Source organism: Macrobrachium nipponense, chromosome 7 (assembly GCF_015104395.2).
Source record: "Macrobrachium nipponense isolate FS-2020 chromosome 7, ASM1510439v2, whole genome shotgun sequence".
In the NCBI taxonomy this organism is placed as follows: Eukaryota; Metazoa; Arthropoda; class Malacostraca; order Decapoda; family Palaemonidae; genus Macrobrachium; species Macrobrachium nipponense.
The window spans coordinates 83,517,741-83,535,895 of NC_061109.1; the positions used below are offsets into that span (position 1 = coordinate 83,517,741).

At 51.7% G+C, this 18,155-nt stretch overlaps 1 protein-coding gene across 1 annotated transcript in view; it reads left to right on the forward strand.

Moving 5' to 3' along the window:
• The window catches only part of LOC135217159 (protein disulfide-isomerase A5-like), a 150,609-nt gene that overhangs the window by 13,018 nt on the left and 119,436 nt on the right, over positions 1–18,155 (forward strand). The window lies entirely within an intron of this gene.

Here is an 18,155-nt window from a genome sequence, read left to right on the forward strand (position 1 = left end):
TAGGAAGGTTGCACCTGAGACCGCTCCAATTCTTTCTTCATCGGAATGGAGTCGTCCTTCTCAGGATTTGAAGTTCTCCCTGTCAATTACTCTTCAATCAAGAAGGAGTTAGCATGGTGGGCGGATCCCGACAAGTTCTCGCAGGGACTGCCTCTTCAGTCCCAGAACCCAGCCTGGTGTTTGTTCTCCGATGCGTCGGAAACAGGTTGGGGGGCGACTCTGGGAACCAAGGAGGTGTCAGGAACCTGGATGGGGGACCAGTCTTCCTGGCACATCAACAGGAAAGAACTAATAGCCGTGTGGCTTGCTCTGAAGGAGTTCGAGTCAGATGTGACAGGAGCAGTTGTGCAAATAAACTCGGACAACACCACGGCTCTGGCATACATCAGGAAACAGGGGGGGACGCATTCCTTCTCTCTGTACGAAACAGCAAGAGATCTTCTTCTGTGGACAGAAGAAAGGGGGATAAAACTTCTCACCAGATTCGTACAGGGAGAAAGGAATGTAAGGGCAGATCTCCTCAGCAGGAAGATCAGGTCCTTCCCACAGAGTGGACTCTGCACCAAGATGTTTTGCCAGAGCCTTTGGAAGTTGTGGGGCAGGCCTCTCTTAGACCTGTTTGCAACTTCAAAGCAACAAAAGACTGGATCTGTATTGCTCTCCCATCTCGGATCCAGGAGCAATAGGGATAGACGCTCTCCTACTCGATTGGAAAGGACTCGATGTATACGCGTTTCCCCCCTTCAAGATTCTGGGGTTGACTTTAAAAAAGTTCGCAGAGTCAGATTCCGCGAGGATGACTTTGATAGCTCCCTTTTGGCCAGCACAAGATTGGTTCACAGAGGTGCTGGAATGGCTAGTGGATTTTCAAGATCGCTTCCTCTAAGGAGCGATCTACTCAGACAGCCCCACTTCGACAGGTACCACAAAAACCTCCCCGCTCTCAGTCTGACTGGCTTCAGACTGTCCAGAAACTGGTCAGAGCGAAAGGCTTTTCGTCAGCAGCTGCTAATGGCAATCGCTAGAGCGAGGAGGTCTTCCACATTACGAGTGTACCAATCGAAGTGGGATGTCTTCAGAAGATGGTTGCAAGGAATAACGTTTCCTCTTCCAGTACCTCTGTGAATCAAATTGCAGACTTCTTTTTATTCTTAAGACAAGAATGTGGCTTAGTCGTTTCGACGATTAAAGGCTATCGTAGTATGTTGGCGAATGTCTTCAGCACAGGGGCCTCAACTTATCGGAAGATAAGGACCTACAGGACCTTATTAGGTCTTTTAACACAACGAAAATGCAGTATCCTAAGACACCTAGCTGGAATTTGGATGTAGTCCTTCAATTCCTTGGGTCCTCTAGGTTTGAACCCCTAATTCAGCCTCATTCAGAGACCTTACCAGGAAGACTCTGTTTTGATGGCTCTAGCTTCCGCCAGAAAGAGTGAGTGAGCTTCAGGCGATTGATGGTAATGTGGGTTTTAAGGAGGACTCTCTCATTTGCTCTTCCTTCCTGCCCGGTTTTCTTGCAAAGAATGAGAACCCATCAAGTCCATGGCCCAAGAACTTCGAGATTCGTGGGTTATCTTCTTTGGTAGGAGAAGAACCCGAGAGAACTCTTTGCCCAGTGAGGAAATGGTGAAATACTACTTTAGAAGAAAAGAGCAACTGAAAGCCAACCGAGAGGCCTGTGGTGTTCAGTAAAAGAGCCTACTCGTCCATTGTCGAAGAACGCATTGTCCTTCTTCTTGAGAAGCCTCATCAAAGAAGCACACGGATCCTGCAGAGAAGAACATCTTAGGCTTCTTAAAGTGAAAGCACACGAAGTAAGAGCCATAGCAACTTCTCTTGCTTTCAACAAGAATATGTCCGTCGCGAAATCTGATGGAGACAACATTCTGGAGATGTCAGTCAGTGTTCGCGAACCACTACTTACGTGATGTGAGAATCACTTACGAAAAATGCTTCGCTTTGGGCCCGTACGTATCTGCGGATTCAGTGCTGGGGCAGGGAGCTGGAACTCATCCTGTTTAGTAGTATAATTTTTCCCCCTTGTATTTGTTGTTGTTGGTTGCCTTAAAGAGGATGCATGAAGGCATCTCTTTAGGTCGTAATACTAATCTTTAGTAGTTTGGTTAGGTGGTCTGATGAGTGTGGCTCCTTGCAGTAGTAGTGGTTAGGACCTGTTAAGATAGGGACGAAACTCCCTTTAACAGGATCCGACTTGGATTCTACCACACAAAGGGATCACATATCCCAGTGGTAGATCCGAGAGTCTTTCAGCATCAGGTCACGTCCTAGCTGTAGCTCTCCAGGCAACGCAGACTCAGAGATAATATCAATGAAGTCTTCTGCCTGAACAGGTAAGAACCAAGGTTATTTATATCCTACAACATCAGTTGTTTCTTATCTCTCCTTATTACTTTAGCTGTCTCTTACCCTCCACCAAGGGTGCCAATCAGCTAAGTATATATCTGGCAGGGAAGTTCATGTACAAAAATGATATTGTTAAAACTACAATAAAGTTTTGTACATACTTACCTGGCAGATATATACGTCTAATGGCCCACCCAGCCTCCCCTCAGGAGACAGGTGAAAGAGAAAAAATCTGGCTGGAGAGATAGATTGGTTCATACGCCCGCCACCCAGCGGCGGGTAAGGTAGACCACCTGACCTACCTGTCGCGTGTGCCGCGAGATTTGAAATTCTGTCGGAACGTCGGAGACTATAGCTAAGTATATATCTGCCAGGTAAGTATGTACAAAACTTTATTGTAGTTTAACAATATCATATTGGTACAGATGAGAAGAGTAGTCAATGAACATTGTGCTGTTGGTCCACAATGTCAACAAAGCAAGAATAATTCAAAAGTGCCAGCTGATCCATGTTAGTGTTGTTGTTATCAGAGGGTTTCTACATAGAAAAATCTTGTCAAACTCAATGGATCTCAATGGATAAAATCATTAAAATATTTGTCACTGCTATAAATATTAACAGGTTTACTGTTCGTAATACTCAACCCATATACATATGTATACTGTAAATTAACATAGGCCTTTAAGTAAAATATTTGTGTGTGTCTAATTTAGGCGAGGTTATCTTTGGTAAAATAAGAATAAAAAATTCCATCTTCGTGAACACTAGCATGTCATTGCTGACTTGTGCATTGTATGCCACTTCCATTTACGTGGTCTGCACTAACACTAGTCAAGGCCTTCGTCTTGGAGAGCAGATCTTAGCTCCCCACTGTTGACCATTAGCAAATCTTGAAATGTCTGCTGAGCTTTGTTCTGGGTATGCTACCTAACTGTTTCCTCACTGTAAACTAGCCATGGTTTCAGCTTAAAAATAGAAAAATAAATATCAGATGTTGTAGATTGTCATGTTGGGGGTTAGAAGTACTGTGTAGGATTGGCCTAGCAACAGATTAGGATAGAGCTGGTCTCAGAGTACATTTAATTGTTTTCATGGAAACACAAACTACGTATGTTATTATTATTATTATTATTATTATTATTATTATTATTATTATTATTATTATATTATTATTATTATTATTATTATTTTGTTCCGACACGGCATACAAACCTTCGGTCCTTTTACAATAGGAAGGTACTAGCGCAGCTGGATAGGTCGTAAGCTTTCGAACAAGGGGTTCGGTAGTTACTGCTTGTCCGACAGGCGCGCGCGCGCGACTGGGAGGTAAACAAATCACTTTTGCTTTCGGCCTGCTGGCGTGTGGACGTGTATCATCGCTCTCTGCCCGCTTCATCGTCGTTGCTTTCGCATGGTTGTGTTTTTCTTTTTCTATTTATCTAGTGAAACTGAATTGTAAGTGCAATCATTTCATATTTATTTCCATTGAATTCAATTGTGAATTAAAGGATCTTGGTTTCTCCCACGCCCTCCGTTTACCCGAGTGCCGGGACTGAAGGCGTAAGTGCGGGAATTCATTTTCCCAGAAATGATCCTCGTATTTGTGTATGCTCGGTGCCGAGGGCGGGAGAGCGCTCGCTCCGAGCGTATATTTTGGTTGAAATGTGTAGATGAAAATCGTAAGTAAGTGCTCTTTTCATTTATATTTTTTGACCTGTATGCTCGTTGCCGAGCGAATGCGCTCGACACGAAAACTTATTCTGTATGGAAGTGGAATCGCAAGTACAGTATTCTTTTTCATTTTCATATATTTATTTTGATTGTAGCATACTCTTTTTGGATCAGTTTCCGAGCTTACCCGGAAACTTGATCCTTTCCCCTTTTTATTTGAATGAAGTGAAATCGCAAGTGCAGTTCTTTTTCATTTTCATATTTATTGAGATTGCATTGTTTACTTGGATCAATGTTTCCGCTATTTTCCCGGGAATTGATCCTTCCCCTTTTATTTGTATGAAGTGAAATCGCAAGCGCAGTATTCTTTTTCATTTTCATATATAATTTTGATTGCATCAATTCATTATGGATCAAGGTTTCCATTCATAATCGGGGGAATGGATCCTTTTACCCTTGCGCTCGGTACCGAGGGGCGCAAATGCGCTCGATCTGAGCCCTTATTCATTGTGAAGTGAATCGTAATGCAAGATTCTTTTTCATTTTATTCCTTTTATTATTGATTGCATCAATATTTATTTGGTTCAAGTTCCGCTCAGTCAGGGAATTGATCCTTATGCCCTTGCATTCGGCCCGAGGGCACGATTGCTCTCGGGCTCTTATATTATTGTTGGGTACATGGGTGCTGTGCGGGGGTGGGGAACGAGAACCCCCCCCCCCCCCCCCCCCCGCGCTCAGCTCCCACAGATGGCCCTTCCCCTTGGGGGGGGGGAGGTTATCGGCGTTCTTCTCCTCGCCCGATCCGTCGAGCGCGGGGGAGGGCGCTCGGTGCCCGATGTACAATTGTATTCGGGGTCTTCCACTCGTTCGGAGAGGGCTCACCCCCCCGCGCGAGGGGACTTCCCCCCCACTAATCGCTACTACTGTTATTTCCGCAGGTGCTACTGCCACGAGGGTGGACCTTGGTGAGGTATGGGCGTCCTTCCATTTGCAGGGCGTGCTAGTGTCCAGGGGCTGCGGTTCTATGTCTGGGCCTACTGCGGTCACCATGGAGTGGTGACCACGCTCCAGGTGACGATGTCCCTCCTCACCTGGTGTACTCGCCTCACGTGGTAACAGTCTTGCCTACAGCCGCTGTGAAGTGCCGTTCGCCGTACCGAGGGGGCGTGTGCCGCCGCTCGTGGTTGCCGCGCTGCAGCGACCACACTTCCGGTGCCTAGAGCTCGCCCCTGGAACCTGCCGCCGGTACCAGGATGTTGCTGGCTGCTGCTCCACTTCCTGTGTTTCCGGTGCTGCCTGCCGTACCTGCCGATTCTCGGGGCTGACTGTCCATGCAGTTGCTGCGCTGGCTGTCCCTGCCGTTGCTGCGCTGGCTGTCCCTGCCGTTGCTGCGCTGGCTGTCCCTGCCGTTGCTGCGCTGGCTGTCCCTACCGATGCTGTGCTGGCTGTGCCTGCTGTTCCTGAGATGCCCATACCTGCTGACGTCGTCCCTGTTCGTGGTGGTACTACCCCAGACTATGGTCTGTCTGTACAGGTGCGTCCGGGCCCTGTGGCTTCGGCTACAGCAGCCCCGGCTCCGCCCTGGATGGCAGATCTTACGTCTGTCCTGAGGAAGCTGACGAAGAAGAGGAGGAAGGTGTCGTCGTCGTCGTTCTTCATCTTCTTCATCGTCGTCGGCTGCCGCTTCTTCCCCTTCGACTTCTAAGGCTTCACAGCCGAGGAAGAAGAAGGTTGCCTCCTCCCTCCTAAGAAGTCTCCCTCGGGAGCTTCTCGGGACCCGTCTCACCTCGGTGGGACGGGAGGGTTCCTTCCGCTGGTCCTCCTGCTCCTTCGGGAGTGGGGCCCGTTCTCTTCTTTCCGCAAGGAAGAAGACTACGGGGACCAGAGGAGTACCGGCTAACACTGGTACTTCCTCGCCTGGTGTCAGTGGTTCTGCCACTGCATCAGGGTCCGTCTCGGCCTCTCGTTCGCGGGAGGTACCGAGTGTACGGTCACCTACCAGCGACCGTGCAGCCAGGAACCAGACCTCGGAGCTCGCTCAGCGTCAGGTTCACGGCACGGGGCGGAAGACTGGTGACAGCCGCTCACGCGACTCTCACCAGACCAGCTCTCGCTCTCGCGGCGACCAGCTGGCTACCCGGGGACGTGACGGTCCACGACCGGCCACGGGCTGAGGCTGGAATGAGGTCCTCCGTTCGCCGTACCAGCCACGGCTGGAACCAGCGACGTGACGTGCCGTGAGGACAAGCACCGGTTCTCACTGTGACAGTTGGAGCCTGCAGGTCGCCTGACCGTCGCTCTCACAGAGAGCGATCGGGTGCGGCAACCAGCACCAGCTCTTCTGACACTCGAGATCGGGGCCGCTGTGCTCAGTCCAGCCGTTCTCCACAGCGAGACGGTTCGACCAGGCCTGCAGCTCGATCGCCACCGCGGGTTGACGATCGCCTGCAGCCCTCCAAGCCTGCTGGTTCTGCCAGCGAGCGAGGAGGGAGCGTCAGGTTCTGCCTCTCCCGTACCTTCAACCTCCTCGGGTTACACCGGGAGGAGCGAGGTATTGAGGAGTGATCGTGAGGGGTGCGCCCCTCATGATCCCACCACGACGCCCTACGTGCCAGGCACGGTTCTTGGCTTGGACCGGCCAGGACGTATGCGCAAGTGGATGGAGAAGACCGAGAGGGCTGTCGCTGTTCCCCCTTCTTAGGAGGAAGGTTCTCGGAATATGCTCTTGTTCGAAGGGCTTAACGGTCCCACTCTGCAAGATGCTGTGACTTCCGAGATCCAGAGGAACTTTGCCGAGGTTATGGCGCTGATTCGTCAGCACAACGACCTCGGGGAAGGATCGCCGCTCCCACCAGCAGAGCCACGTCTCGGCTCGAGTCCTTTTGGGGCCCGAGAGGGGAACCCAAATCGACGGTGGGTCTGCCGCGATCGGAGCTTGCCGACTGTGTTGAACCAGGTAGTCTCTTCATCTCCGGACAAGAAGGCTCTCTCAGTTCTGGCCGGTCGAACAAGCTACTTCACCTCCTCTACTGCGACAGAGGCGTTTCTACGTGTCTTCGACCACCGTATTTGAATACCCCTTCGGTCCTCCTGAGGTTTCGACCTCGACGAGGACTGGAATGAGTCGGAGGACGGTATCGGCTCTCTCCTGTCAGGTGTCGATCAGCCCCACCCAGACGACGTTCACAGTGGCGGCAGACACTTACCTACAGTATGAGTTCGTAACCCTCCTCGGGAAAAACGTTTTCTCCTGACGATACGTTTTCCCAGGCTCTGAGAGGCCATCGCCGTAAGGCGATGGCTGCTCCTTTTTCTTTCTTCTCAACTGCTAGTTCCGCTGGGAAGGCGAGCCAGTATCCAATTCCTCCCCCATTCCCTCTCTCCTTACGGCTACGAGGGAAAGGGAGGGATCCTACAGAGATTTCTCTGTAAGATCCCACGTTAGGGGCTGCGCTACCGGGGGGACCTTCGGGTCCTACCTGACGTAAGCCCCGGTCATTGAGGAGGATCCTGCCCCTTTCTCGATTTCTACGGGAATCGAGAGGACCACCAGCCGATATCGTTTGACGAATTCGGTGGGGGGTGGTTTTTCGCAGAGTGCTTAGAATTCTACGGAATTTCTAGCGCACTCAGAGTGTTCGAGTTTTTTACGATCTCCAAACACTTAGGCGAGACCACGGTCCAAAGTGAGCGAGAATCCCCGATAATTGTTACACGATAATCGGGGAACCTCGCTTATGCTCGAATTCCTGTAATTTCTAGCATTTGGAAGAAGACTGCTGCGGAAAGAAGAGTATCTCACAGTAGGCGATTAACCTGGATAGAGAAGAACGGACGGGAACTTCCAGTTTGGCTTGAACTATCGTCTTCGGTATTCTGTTCACCATTGAAGCTTTCCTTTGGGAAAGACTTCTCCTTCACTCTCTTGACTAGAGAACGAAGGCGGTCGATCTCCAATCCTTATTCTCATTCCTCGAGAGGAAAAGAATTTAGGATGGAGGTCGTGGTACAGAACCTACAAATATACTACGTATATTACCCTCGCGACATGATTCTTTTAACAGTTGAATTGTCCGGGGGGTAGGCGCATACCATAGTTAACTCTACGGTTTGTGACCGAGACGAATTGTATCTTAATTGAACTGCAACTCGGGGTTGCCTGCAACCTCCCAGCAGTTATCAGTTTCGATTTTAGATACTTGGTATTGTCATGACAACACCAAATCAGCTTTTGTATTTACCGAAATCCGTTTCGGTTAAATATAATTGCTCGAGCGTATTCTTTATGCTCGATGGTTCTAGCCGAACGCATTCCTTCGTGGAATAATGGATTCACCTGGCAACTCAGGATGACGAGTCAACCGAGAGCTACTGCGTATTGAACTGCCTGATAGCGGCTCAGTATCAACTAGGTCTCGGAGATGAACGGTCGGTTATGTCTCTCTCTCCCCTGGTTTGATTGACTACCGAACCGTATCTCTGCCCAACAATCATGGACTTAGGTCTCTGATTAACGGGGATTCTCGCAATAATGAAGGACCATCTACTGCTGTGACGCTCGATTTCATCGCCTTCGACATTGCGAGAATTTTCAACAGAGATATATCTCTTGGACTCTTTCATCTTTCTGTTTACCGCACGGTAACAGAAGTCTGTACTAGTCACCCGCTGCATCGCACCGCGATAATGCGAATGATTTTTGCATACATCTGAGTTTGTCTTCAGAATATCTCGTATACGTAGGTGTGCAATTATTCATTGCTCGCCCCCAGCCCCAATTAACAGATATGTCAGAAGAACATCGCCTACTCTCCGACCTGACAGCTCTACTTCCAAATGTTCAGCCCATGAGAAGCAGTTCTTCAGGCAGTATTTCCCTGTCTTCATTACTGAAAAGCGCTCCAATTTTATTGCAACTACGATCCTCACCGGACAGCAATGAATAGCGGTTAGCGTTCTCAGTCTTTGTAGCACAGGTTCAGAATCTTGAGAATCCTTCTCTCGGTTCAGCTGTGAAGACGTAGGTTGCATTTTCTGTACACCTTCGTCTTTCAACGACACATAGTGTTGTTTCTCCTTAGCCGAGAATCAACTATACTATGAGATATCTTGCCATCAGGGACCTCGGTCCTCTAGAAGCAATTGACTTTCGCCTGTTGGGCACATGCCTTAAGAGAGTCATCACCTTGCCTTCTGGCATCGGTTGACGAACAAATTATTTGTTTAGTCTCTTGGCATAAACCCATTTTAAGGCGAAGGTCACGTGACTTGCTCGGGTGCTTGGACAACTTGCCTCCTACCGAACGCAGTCAGTCGGCAGCTGTCAGAGCGCCCAAGTCTGTTACGAACTTCGCTGTGGACTTAGTTCGGTTGTTCCATAACAGTTTTCTTCGTCCTAACGGCTTGTCACAGTACCCATACCATCGACACCCACCATTGAGTGTCTGGTCCTCCTATCCACTACCGAGAAGAACAACTTCGCTGCAGACGGATAGACCAGTATGGGTACAGGACATCACCGAAGTCGAGAAGAGGGATAGGTCATACGACCATTCCCTTCTTTTCCTCTGAGGTAATTGCATGACTTTTCCTGCGAAGTCAAGCATCAGGGGATGGGGATTCGTGACGCTCGATTTCGTACCGAATTCGTAGCGAAGACTCTGAACCCTTCGGTTCCTGACGATCGGTTAGAGTCCTTCACAATCCCCTCCCTAATGGACTTCACGCCGCTTCGATGCGAAGGAGATGCTGCTTTGTCCTGTGAAAGCGCGACCGCGCTTTCTGAAGAAACTCGACATCCCAGGCTGAGTGTTGAAGACTCTTCGTCAGCACCAAGATGACCTAGAAGTACACTCCCTCGAGTTACACAAGAACTTCTCCGTGGCGCAGGTACTGAAGGCAGGGGTCTGGTACAACCAGACCACTGGCACCTCCTTCTACCTTTTGGATATTGCCCACAGGTCCTTGGATCGTTTTCCTTGGGACCCTGGTGGCTGCTCAACACGTTGTGTAGCTAACCCAGACCCTAGCAGGCTGAACAGCATCGAGTCCTGGTGTGACTGTAAGAATAGATAAGTGAATGAGAGAGTGACTGGCTTCTCTCCTATCTTTTTCTCCCCCTCTACCTGTGGTAGAGGGATACGGTCATCACCTGCTGGATAAGGACGAGATGCCGGTGAGCTACTCGACGAGACCCATCCTATCCCTTTCACTAGGGATGGGAGCGAATATCCACCACTTCCTCCTACAAGGGGGGGGGGGGGGGAAGTGGATGCCAACAAGAGACAAACCATAACTTTATGTTGCCTCTTTGCAAATAGGAACTTGTTCTTGTTTGCTGGTACGAAGAGATACGCTGCCTCTCTCTTAGTACTTGGTCCAGAGGTCTGACCATTGATCCTGCGGTGCACACCCCGATCAATCGGACAGAGGCTTGGATCCCTCCCTCGCTCTTACGACCAGGGAGGCATTCCAGGTTGGTTGGGCGAACACCAGTCTGTTCACAAAAGACTCAGATTCCTCCCACCAAGAAGTGAGTCTTCCTATTGTAAAAGGACCGAAGGTTTGTATGCCGTGTCGGAACAAATGACAATTTGTCCAAAATTGCATTTTTCCTAACTATACAAACCTGAGGTCCTTTTACACATAGTCCACCTCATGGCCACCCCTCACTCTGCAGTGTTTGCTTGGGCCAAAAGCAAAAGTGATTTGTTTACCTCCCAGTGGCGCGCGCGCTGCCTGTCGACAAGCAGTTAACTACCGAACCCCTTGTTCGAAAGCTTACGACCTATCCAGCTGCCGCTAGTACCTTCCTATTGTAAAAGGACCTCAGGTTTGTATAGTTTAGGAAAATGCAATTTTGGACAAATTGTCATATTATTATTATTATTATTATTATATTACGTATTGTTTTTGTTTTTATTATTTGTGTGTATGTGTGTGTACGTGTGCACTGTGCTTGATTTGAGTTGAAGCTATTTGACAATGTATCTGTTTGGTGTTTTGTTTCTGCAGTTGAGGAAAACAAAAGCAAAAGCAATGAAAGTGTGAAGGACAAGAAAAGGTGTGGGTGCTTCAAGTCCTTGGTTTGTTCCGATACGTAATACAAACCCTCGGTCCTTTAACAATAGGAAGGTAACTAGCGGCAGCTGGGACGGTCCGTAAGCTTCGAACAAGGGGGAGAACGGTAGTTAACTGCTTGTCCGATCGTGCGCGCGCCGCGCGCCCCGGGGCGGGTGAAGAATCACTTTTGCTTTCGGCCGTGGTGTGACAGGACGTTGTTCGTCATCGCTCTGCCCGCTATTTCGTCGTGTGCTTTGGATGTTTACAATTTCTTCTGACTGGTTTGTTTTGTGGTCTTGAATGAAATTGTAAGTACTCTTTTTTCATTTTTCATTGTGAAGTGAATTGAATTAATTATGGATCAAGAAGAGCTTTCGCCGCGCCACAGTTGCCCGTAGAGTGGTGTCCCGGGCTGGAGGGGCGTAAATGCGGCGGATTCCGCTCTTATCCTGACATTGATCCACATGAATTATGTTATCGTGTCGGGGGAGCGAGAATGCTCCCGAGCTGAACCATGTAATGTTTGTGTGAATTGGTCCGAGGCGCAGTGGGTGCTGTACGAGGGTGGGTAGGAAGAGGCGTAGATCGACCAAGGAGTCGTCGGAAAGCTCTCCAGCGACTCCTTTGGTGACGGATACTCGTCATCCTTCCTACCTCCAGCTCAGCCCCCACGATTTGCGCCTTCCCCTGCGGGGGGGTTTCGGAGTCCTTCTCCTCACTCGATCCGTCGAGTGTGGAGGAGGGTGCCGCCCGATACCCGGATGTTCAATTGTACTCGGGGTCTTCCGTCCGCTCTGGGTGGGGTTCGTCTCCCCAAGCGTGAGGGTGCCCCTCTAACTGACCCAGACTGTTCATCCCTCAGGTGTGCCTTCTGTGAGTGACGACCTTGGACAGGTGTGGGCGTCGTTGGGACTGCAGGGCGCCCCCAGTATCCAGGGTTGATTCAACGTCTGGCGGGGTCGGCAGTTGTAAACTCATGGTGTAGTCACAACAACGACTAATACTGTGTCCACACCAGCGTACGCCACCCCTCCTCATGTGGTTTACACGCACACTTGCGTCGGTGACTACAACGGCATCAATCCAAAAGCCGATTGCTGCCGTACCTAAGAGGGGCGTGCCGCCGCCACCTGGTTTCTATGTGCTGCCGACTCCCGACTTTCGCTGTCCCAAAAGTTCGCCCCTGGATCTGCCGCCCCGTCCAATGATGAGTTGGCTGAATTGGAGAGGTCTGTGACGCCGGACTATGCTGCCGTACCTGCCGTACCTGCAGCTAGTGTTGCTGGCCCAGCCGCTCGCGCCGCTCCTACGAAGCGCGCGGTGCGGGACGCTCATGCTGATGTTGCTGCTGGTGCTGGTCCTGCTGGTGCTGGTCCTGTTGGTGCTGGTCCTGCTGCTGCTGGTCCTGCTGCTGCTGGTCCTGATGGTGCTGGTCCTGCTGTTGATGTCCCTGCCGCTCCTGCCGTGCCTGCCCCTGCCCACGTCGCGTCTCGTCATGGAGGTGCTGCACCGGTCTCAGGTCTTTCCGGACAGGATCAGTCGGGGCGTGTTGCTTCGGCAATTGGCCCGACTTTTCCGTGGATGGAAGACCTGACGTCCGTCCTGAGAGAGCTGACGAAGAAGAGGAAGGTGTCGTCGTCGTCTTCATCGTCTTCTTCGTCGTCTGTTGCCGCCTCTCCCCCTTCGACTTCTAAGGCTTCCAAGCCGAAGAAGAAGAAGGCTGCCTCCTACCCCCCCTAACGAAGGCTCCTGCGGGACTTCGAAGGGCCCGTCTCGCTCTGGCGTGACGGGGGTGCTTCTGCTGTGGTCCTGTGTTCCCATCGGGAACAGGGCCCGTCTCCTCTTCTGAGAAGAAGAAGAAGACGGGGACCAAGGATGTGCTGGCTACTGCTGGTACATCCGCGCCTGGTCTTGGTAGCACTGCTGCTAAGCCAGGTACCGGCTCGACTTCTCGTTCGCGAGAAGGTCCGAGTGTACGGTCTCCTTCGGGCGACCGTGCAGCTAAAGTCAAGACGCCTGAGCTTGCTCACCGTCATGACCGAGGCACGGAGCAGAAGACTGTCGAGAGTCGCGCAAGTGACTCTCGCCAGGCCAGCGGCCGCTCTCGTAGCGACCAGCCGGTACCTCGGGTTGACGTGACGGTCTCTGGACCGGCCACGGGTTGAGGCTGGGAAGAGGTCCCCTCGACCAACGGCACCAGCTTCGGCTGGTACCAGCGGTTTTGACGTGCCGTGAGGACGCTCACCGTACGCTGGTCCTGCCAGCGAGCGGGGGGGGAGCGTCAGGTCTGTCTCTCCTATACCTTCAACTTCCTCGGGCTACACCGGGAAGAGCGAGGTACCTAGGAGTGATCGTGAGAGGTGCGCCGCTCACGATCCCGTCACGATGCCGCACGCACCAGGCATGGTCTTAGGACCAGCCAGGTCGTACGCGCAAGTGGTTGGAGGCGACCGTCAGGGGTCTGTTGCTGTTCCTCCTTCTGAAGGAGGAGGGTCTCGAGAGCTGCTCCTGTTGGAGGGACTGGACGGTCCTACTCCTCAGGACGCTGTGACTCCCGAGATCCAGAGGAACTTTGCCCAGGTTATTGCGCTGATTCGTCAGCACAACGACCTGGGGGAAGGATCGCCGCTACCACCATCTTGAGCCCACGTCCCGGCTCGAGTCATTTTGGGGCCCGAAGAGGGAACCCAAATTGACGGTGGGACTGCCGCGATCTGAGCTTGCAGACTCAGTCCTTGACCAGGTGGAGAATTTCGTCTCAGGACGAGAGGACTCACTTAAGTCAGGACGGTCTTCCAAGCTACTTCCTCCTCCTCTGCAGCGACAGCGGAAGTTCTACGTGCATCAGTGGATCCAATACCGCCCAAACAGGTTAACCCGGAGCTAGCTAGGCTAACTCCAGGTGTGTCCCTGCAGCAGCTCCTGTCGGAGAACTTGTGGTTCTGCAGCAGGAGGCACTGGGCCTGGAAGCTACCGCTATGGTGGCTTTCCAGGCAGTCTCTTGGTTGGATCTGTGGTCCCTCACAGTATCCAAGGTCGCGGCCGACTCCGGGGGCGCTGCCCTCGAAGACGACCCCGACTTCAGGAGACTGTGCCAGTCTGGAGGTAGGGCCATCTCCTACCTCGCCCATCAGACGGCAAACCTGTGGGCCAACTTGGTTCTCCGTCGTAGGGACGCTGTCCTTACACGAGTAGCCAAGGGTCCGGGCGTGAGGCGGTAAATGGACTCCGTAACGGACCTATGAAGAGTTCCTCCGCTCTCTTTCCCGGAGAGATGGTGGACGCTGCGGTGGAGAGACGGCGCACTGATGACAGTGACCGTCTGGTTCACCAGGCAGTTACGAAGGTTTCTGGGCAACCTCGTACAAACTGCGGCTAAGCCTAAGAGTTTAGCTAGCGCTTCCTCGGCTGCTAAGACGGCTGCTCCATCGAAGCCCCGAGGGAAAGACTCTTCCTGCTTCAACTTCTGGTAAAGGAGGCCGTAACCAGCCCTCCTCCCAGCCCTCCTTTCCCCGAGGAGGTGCTGGGAAGAAGTCGAAGCGAGGTGGGAAACGCTAGGGACGGCGTTCCTCCTCACCTGCTGCCGGAAGTGGGGGGGTTGCCTGGCGAGCCATTGGGCAACTTGGCAGCGCTACGGTGCCGAGACCTGGATAGTAGACGTCCTTCGGGAGGGATATCTACTACCCTTCGAATCTCGGCCACCCCTCACATCCAACCCGGTCCATCTTCAGACATATGTTCTGGGATCCTCAAAGGACGACGCTCTTCGGCAGGAGATCAAGACCATGCTGACCAAACGAGCTGTAGAAGTCGTAGTGGATCGGTCACCGGGCTTTTACAGCCGCCTTTTCTTAGTGGAAAAGGCATCGGGGGGCTGGCGCCCGGTGATAGATCTCTCTCCCCTGAAACCGATTTGTTCGCCAGACTCGGTTCAAGATGGAGACAGCACGTTTCCGTGCTGGACTCCATCAGGGAGAATGACTTCATGCTTTCAGTGGACCTGAAGGATGCGTATTTTCAAATACCCATCCATCAGTCCTCCAGAAAGTACCTCCGCTTCATCTTGACGGGACGGTTGTACCAATTCAGGGCACTTTGCTTCGGTCTCTCAACCGCCCCACAGGTGTTCACGAGAGTGTTCACGCTGGTGTCTGCTTGGGCCCATTCGCACGGGATACGTCTTCTGAGGTATCTCGACGATTGGCTGGTCCTGGCGAGCTCCCGCTCGCAGTTGCTGAGGACAGGATCGACTTCTAAAGTTTTGTCGCGATCTGGGGATCGTGATAAACTACGAGAAGTCCGATCTCGAACCCAAGCAGAGAAGATGAAGTACCTGGGTATGCTGATCGATACGGTAGCAGCTCAAGTCCGCCCCGCAGATTTGAGGATCAGCAAATTCAGGGAGGCAGCCGGCCGGTTCCTGTCTCGGCAGGAACAGGCAGCTCAGCAATGGCAAGTCGTGATCGGCCACTGTCGTCACTCGAGAAGTTAGTTCCTCACGGACGTCTTCACCTGCGGTCTCTCCAGTGGAGACTAAGGAGAGTTGGTCACAGGTAAAGGATCCACCTTACTTCCCGTGTCCATCACGGAGAAGGTGAGGCAGGACCTAGCCTGGTGGCTCGACGACAGGAACCTCTTAAGAGGAGTGCCTCTACGCACTCCCCCCCCGGAGATGCTGCTGTTTTCAGACGCATCAACCGAGGGATGGGGCGCACACCTGGAGGAGTTGCTGGCTGCAGGTGTGTGGGGCCATCACGACAAGCACTTCACATCAATGTCCTAGAACTCAAGGCGGCGTTTTACGCTCTCCAAGAGTTCCAAGACCGCTTGATGGGACACTCGGTGGTGTTGATGTGCGACAACACCACAGTAGTGGCATACGTCAACAAGCAGGGGGGCCTAGTGTCTCTCCCGCTACACCAGTTGACTGTGCAGGTGCACGAATGGGCCACGGCTCACTCGATAGAGCTGTCAGCACGCTACATTCCAGGCAAGAGGAATGTAAGTAAGCAGACAAGCGTCAGCCGTCGGGATCAGGTAATAGGGACCGAGTGGTCCCTACACCAGAAGTGGCGGAAAGGCTCTTCAAACCTGTGGGGGCGTCCGGTCATAGACCTGTTCGCCACCCGGCACAAACAAAAAAAAAAAACTTCAAGTTTTGCTCAGCCGTGCCGGACCCATGGGCAGCTGGGATCTGACCCTCAAGACCCTCTTCTTGCTGGCCCTGGCATCGGCGAAGAGAATAGGGGAACTTCATGGTCTGTCCTTCAATGTTAAACATTCCAGGGGCTGGGGATCTGTGACGCTCGATTTCGTCCCGAATTTCGTAGCTAAGACTCAGAATCCGTCGATCCCTGACGACAGGTTCGAGTCTTCACGATCCCCTCCCTAATGGATTTCACCGACAACGATACGGATGAGATGCTGCTTTGTCCTGTGAGGGCGCTACGGCGCTATCTGAAGAAAACTCGACACCTCAGGCCTGAGTGTCGACGCCTCTTCGTTAGCACTGGGGTGACCAAGAAAGAAGTATCCAAGAACACGCTTTCTTTCTTTCTGGCTGCGTGAGGTGATCAGGAGAGCGTACGAGGCTGATGGTAGTGACGACATCCGTACGCTCCGACCGAGAGCGCCCACGAAGTCAGAGGTATTGGACCCTCTTTGGCGTTCCGTAAGAACTTCTCCGTGGCGCAGGTCCTGAAGGCAGGTGTCTGGGGCCAACCAGACTACCTTCACGTCCTTCTACCTTCGGGATATTGCCCACAAGTCCTTGGATACTTTTTCCTTGGGACCTGTGGTGGCTGCTCAACACGTTGTGTAAAGCTTACCCCAGCACCCGCCGAGCAGCAGAACAGCATCGATTCCTGGTGTGACTGTAGGAATGAATGGTTGAATGAGAGTGCGACTGCTTCTCTTCTCCATCTTTCTCTCTCTCTGCCTGTGGGCAGAGGGTCACGGTCGTCACCATGCTGGAAAGGAATTCGATGCAGGTAAGCTACTCGACCGAGCCCCAATCTATCCCTTTAGTTAGGGATAGTAAGCAAATATCCTCCACTCCCTCCAACAAGGGGGAAGGAGTGGATGCCTACTTGAGACAAACCCATAACTTTATGTTGGCTCCTGTACAGGAACAAGTTCTACAATGCTGGTACGAAGAGATACTTTTTTCTTGCCTCTCTTCTTAGTACTTGGCTCAGAGGTCTGACCATTGATCCTGCGGTGCACACCCCGATCAATCGACAGAGGTTTGGATCCCTCCCTTGCTCTTACGACCAGGGAGGCGGATTCCAAGGTTGGACGAACACCAGTCTGTTCACCAAAAAGACTCAGATTCCACCCACCAAGAAGTGAGTCTTCCTATTGTTAAAGGACCGAGGGTTTGTATTACGTTATCGGAACAATGACAATTTGTCGAAAATTGCATTTTCCTAACTATACAAACCTGAGGTCCTTTACATATAGTCCCACCTCATACCACCCCTCACTCTGCCAACTTTTTGCATGGGCCTAAAGCTAAAGTGATTCTTCACCGCCCGGGGCGCGCGGCGCCGCGCGCCACGATCGGACAAGCAGTCAACTACCGTTCTACTTCCCTTGTTCGAGCTTACGACCGTCCCAGCTGCCGCTAGTTACCTTCCTATTGTTAAAGGACCTCAGGTTTGTATAGTTAGGAAAAATGCAATTTTGGACAAATTGTGCATTAGTAAGGAGTGTGCTAGCTGGTCTGTCTGCAGTGGAGAGGTTCAGCAAAGCAATGGAAAAAGCCCCAACAATGTTTGCCAGTGCCTTTGGGGTCATTAGTCCACCTTTGACAGTGCTGAACTAAGTTGTGCGTACTGAGCTCTTCCTAGATGGAACAAGTGCCAGTCTCGGTCTGGAAACAAAACCTTCTAAGGGAGATGTGTCTGTCAGAGGCAAAGATTTGCATCTTTGTAGGAAAAAATTGTACATTCAAGTGTAATTTGTTACAATCTTTAATCATGATCCCACGTCTACCCAGACTTGCATTTTGTCCATGTTTCTGTAAGGGAAAAGTGATGTCAGGTAAGTTTC